This window comes from Calliopsis andreniformis, chromosome 10, assembly GCF_051401765.1.
Source record: "Calliopsis andreniformis isolate RMS-2024a chromosome 10, iyCalAndr_principal, whole genome shotgun sequence".
In the NCBI taxonomy this organism is placed as follows: Eukaryota; Metazoa; Arthropoda; class Insecta; order Hymenoptera; family Andrenidae; genus Calliopsis; species Calliopsis andreniformis.
This window is the reverse complement of record NC_135071.1, coordinates 1,325,972-1,331,631: the sequence shown is the minus strand read 5'-3', so window position 1 is coordinate 1,331,631 and position 5,660 is coordinate 1,325,972.

The following is a 5,660-nucleotide window of genomic DNA, read 5'->3' as shown; positions in this document are numbered from 1 at the left end:
CAATAATCAATCCTCAATCCTCAGTCCTCAATCGTCAATCATCAGTCCACAATCTTCAATACTCAATCCTCAATCCTCAATCCTTAATCCTCAATTCTCAATCCTCAATCTTCAATCCTCAATAATCAATCCTCAATACTCAGTCTTCAATCCTCAATCCTCAATCCTCAATCGTCAATCCTCAGTCCGCAATCCTCAATCATCAATCCTCAATCTTCAATACTAAATCCTCAATCCTCACTCCTCAATACTAAACCTTCAATCCTCCATACTCAATCTTCAATCCTCAATCCTCAATCATCAATCCTCAATCCTCAATCCTCAGTCATCAATCCTCAATCTTCAATACTCAATCCTCAATCGTCAATACTCAATCCTCAATCCTCAGTACTCAATCCACAATAATCATTCCTCAATCTTCAATACTCAATCCTCAACCCTCAATCCTCAATCCTCAGTACTCGATCTTCAATCCTCAATCCTCAATCCTCAATCCTCAACCCTCAGCCCTCATCCTCAGTCCTCAATCCTGAATCCTCTATCCTCAATCTTCAATCCTCAATACTCAGTCTTCAATCCTCAATCCTCAATCCTCAATCCTCAATCCTCAATCCTCAATCCTCAGTCATCAATCCTCAATCTTCAATACTCAATCCTCAATCATCAATCCTCAATCCTCAATCCTCAATCCTCATTCCTCAAACCTCAATCCTCAACCCTCAGTCCTCATCCTCAATTCTCAATTCTTAATCCTCAATCCTCAATCCTCAATCTTCAATCCTCAATATTCAATCATCAATACTCAGTCTTCAATCCTCAATCCTCAATCCTCAATCCTCAGTCCGCAATCCTCAATCATCAATCCTCAATCTTCAATCCTCAATCCTCAATACTCAATCTTCAATCCTCAATCCTCAATCCTCAATCCTCAAACCTCAGCCCTCATCCTCAATCCTCAATCCTGAATCCTCAATCCTCAATGTTCAATCCTCAATACTCAGTCTTCAATCCTCAATTTTCAATACTCAGTTCCCAATCTTCAATCCTCAATCCTCAATACTCAATCCTCAATCCTCAATCCTCAGTCATGAATACTCAATCTTCAATACTCAATACTCAATCCTCAATCCTCAATCCTCAATCTTCAATCCTCAACCCTCAATCCACAATCCTCAATATTCAATCATCAATACTCAATCTTCAATCCTCAATCCTCAATCCTCAATCCTCAATCCTCAATCTTCAATCATCAATACGCAATCTTCAATCCTCAACTCTCAATTCTCAATTCTCAATCCTCAACCCTCAATCCTCAGTCGTCAATCCTCAATCCCCAATCCTCTATCTTCAATCCTCAATCCTCAATCCTCAATCCTCAAACCTCAATATTCTACACACAACCCTCAACCATCAATCCTCAATACTCAACTATCAATACTCAGTTTTCAATACTCAATATAATATCCTGAATTCTCAGGATTCTATACTCAATCCACAATACTCAATCATCAAATCTCAATCCTCAATCATCAATCCTCAACCCTCAGTCCTCAAGCATCTGTCCTCATTCTTCAATCCCCAATCCTCAATCCTCAATCCTCAATCCTCTAACGTCAACCCTCAATCCTCAATCCTCAGTCCTCAGTCTTCAATCCTCAATACTCAATCTCTAATCCTCAGTCCTCAATCCTCAATCATCAATCCTCAATCCTGAATCTTCAGTCCTCAATCCCCAATCCTCAATCTTCAATCCTCAATCCTCAATCCTCAATCCCCAATCCTCAATCTTCAATCCTCAATCCTCAATCCTCAATCCTCAATACCCAGTCCTCAATCTTCAATCCTCAATGCTCGATCCTCATTCCTCAATCCTCAATCCTCAATCCTCAATCCTCAGTCATGAATACTCAATCTTCAATACTCAATCCTCAATCCTCAATCCACAATCCTCAATCCTCAATCCTCAATCCTCATTCCTCAAACCTCAATCCTCAGCCCTCAGTCCTCATCCTCAATTCTCAATCCTCAATCCTCAACCGTCAGTCCTCGTCCTCAATTCTCAACCCTCAATCCTCAACCCTCAGCCCTCATCCTCCATCCTCAATCCTCGATCCTCAACCCTCAAACCTCAATCCTCAATCCTCAATCTTCAGTCATCAATACTCAATCTTCAATCCTCAATTCTCAATCCTCAATCTCCAATCCTCAATCCTCAATATTCAACACACAACACTCAACCATCAATTATCAATACTCAACCATCAATCCTCAATTCTCAATACTCAATAGAATATCCTGAATTCTCATGGTTCAATACTCAATCCACAATATTCAATAATCAAATCTCAATCCTCAAACGTCAATTCTCAACACTCTATCCTCAAAACTCAGTCCTCTCTCTTCAATCCTCCATCCTCAATCCTCAATCCTCATGCGTCAATCCTCAATCCTCAATCCTCAGTATTGAATCCTAAATACTCAATCTTCAATCCTCAATCCTCAATGCTCTATCCTCAATCCTCAATCTTCAATCATCAATACTCAATCTTCAATTCTCAATAATCAATCTCCAATCCTAGATACTCAATCCCCAATCCTCAATCGTTAATCCTCAGTCTTCATTCCTCAATCCCCAGTCCTCAATCCTGAATACTCAATCTTCAATCCTCAATCCTCAATTCTCAATCCTCTATACTCAATCTTCAATCCACAATCCTCAATCCTCAATACTCAATCATCAATCCTCAATATTCAACACACAACCCTCAACCATGAATTCTCAATACTCAACCATCAATCCTCAATTCTCAATACTCAATGGAATATTCTGAATTCTCATGGTTCAATACTCAATGCACAATATTCAATAATCAAATCTCAATCCTCAAACATCAATTCTCAACACTCAATCCTCAACACTCAGTCCTCTCTCTTCAATCCTCCATCCTCAGTCCTCTATCCTCAAGCGTCAATCCTCAATCCTCAATCCTCATCCCTCAATCCTCAGACCTCAAACCTCAATTCCGAATCCTCAATGCTGAATGCTGAATCTTCATCCATCAGTCCGGAGCAATCAATTGTCAATCCTCAATCCTCAATAGAACATCCTCAATTCATAGTTTTCAATGCTCAATCCCCAAACTTCAATCTTCAAATTTCAATCCACAAACATCAATTCTCAACACTCAACCCTCAACACTCAGTCCTCAATCTTCAATCCTCAATCCTCAATCCTCAAACTTCTATCCTCAATACTCAATCTTCAATCCTCAATCCTCAACTATCAATTCTCAATCCTCAATCCTCAATCCTCAATCGTCAATCCTCAATCCCCAATCCTCAATCTTCAATCCTCAATCCTCAATCCTCAATCCTCAATCCCCAGTCCTCAATCTTCAATCCTCAATGCTCGATCCTCATTCCTCAATCCTCAATCCTCAATCCTCAATCCTCAGTCATGAATACTCAATCTTCAATACTCAATCCTCAATCCTCAATCCACAATCCTCAATCCTCAATCCTCAATCCTCATTCCTCAAACCTCAATCCTCAGCCCTCAGTCCTCATCCTCAATTCTCAATCCTCAATCCTCAACCGTCAGTCCTCGTCCTCAATTCTCAACCCTCAATCCTCAACCCTCAGCCCTCATCCTCCATCCTCAATCCTCGATCCTCAACCCTCAAACCTCAATCCTCAATCCTCAATCTTCAGTCATCAATACTCAATCTTCAATCCTCAATTCTCAATCCTCAATCGTCAATCCTCAATCCTCAATATTGAACACACAACACTCAACCATCAATTATCAATACTCAACCATCAATCCTCAATTCTCAATACTCAATAGAATATCCTGAATTCTCATGGTTCAATACTCAATCCACAATATTCAATAATCAAATCTCAATCCTCAAACGTCAATTCTCAACACTCTATCCTCAAAACTCAGTCCTCTCTCTTCAATCCTCCATCCTCAATCCTCAATCCTCATGCGTCAATCCTCAACCCTCAATCCTCAACCCTCAATTCTCAGTCCTCAAACCTCAATCCAGAACCCTCAATCCTGAATTCTCAATCTACAGCCCTCAGTCCTCAGCAATCAATAGTCAATCCTGAATCTTCAATAGAATATCCTCAATTCACGGTTTTCAGTACTCAATCCCCATTCTTCAATCTTCAAATCTCAAAACACAAACATCAATTCCCATCACTCAACCCTCAACACTCAGTCCTCAATCATCAATCCTCAATCCTCAATCCTCAATCTTCAATCTTCAATACTCAATCTTCAATCCTCAACCCTCAAATCTCAATTCTCAATCCTTAATCCTGAATCCTCAATCGTCAATCCTCAATCCCCAATCCTCAATCTTCAGTCCTCAATCCTCAATCCTCAATCCTCAATCCCAAGTCCTCAATCTTCAATCCTCAATGCTCAATCCTCAATCCTCAATCCTCAATCCTCAATCCTCAATATTCAAAAAACAACCCTCAACCATCAATCCTCAATACTCAACCATCAATCCTCAATACTCAGTACTCAATAGAATAACCTGAATTCTCAGTTTTCAATACTCAATCCTCAATCTTCAATCTTCAAGTCTCCATCCACAAACATCAATTCTCATCACTCAACCCACAACACTCAGCCCTGAATCTTCAATTCTCAATCCTCAATCCTCAATCTTCAATCCTCAGTTCTCAATCTTCAATCCTCAATCCTCAATACACAATCCTCAATCCTCAATCCTCAGTCATGAATACTCAATCTTGAATACTCAATCTTCAATCCTCAATCCTCAATCCTCAACCTTCAATCCTCAACACTCAATCCACAATCCTCAATATTCAATCATCAATACTCAATCTTCAATCCTCAATCCTCAATCCTCAATCCTCAATCCTCAATCTTCAATCATCAATACTCAATCTTCAATCCTCAATAATCAATCTCCAATCCTAGATCCTCAGTCCCCAATCCTCAATCGTTAACCCTCAACCTTCATTCCTCATTCCCCAGTCCTCAATCCTCAATACTCAATCCTCAATCCTCAATCCTGAAACCTCAGTCCTGAATTCTCAATTTTCAGCCCTCAGTCCACAGCAATCAATTGTCAATCATCAATCCTCAATAGAATATCCTCAATTCACAGTTTTCCGTACTCAATTCCCAATCTTCGATCTCCAAATCTCAGTCTACAAACATCAATTCGCATCACTCAACACTCAACACTCAGTCCTCAATCTTCAGTCCTCAATCCTCAATCCTCAATCTTCAATCCTCAATACTCAATCTTCAATCTTCAATCCTCAATTCTCAATCCTCAGTCCTCAATCCTCAATCGCCAATCCTCAATCCCCAATACTCAATCCTCAATCCTCAATACTCAATCCTCAATCGTCAATCCTCAATCATCAATTCACAATCTTCAATACTCAATCCTCAATCCTCAATCCTCAATCCTCAATCCTGAATCATCAATCCTCCATCTTCAATACTCAATCCTCAATCCTCAATCCTCAATCCTCAATACTCAACCATCAATCCTCAATTCACAATACTCAATAGAATATCCTGAATTCTCAGGATTCAATACTCAAACCTCAATCCTCAGCCCTCAGCACTCATCCTCCATCCTCAATCCTCAATCCTCAATCCT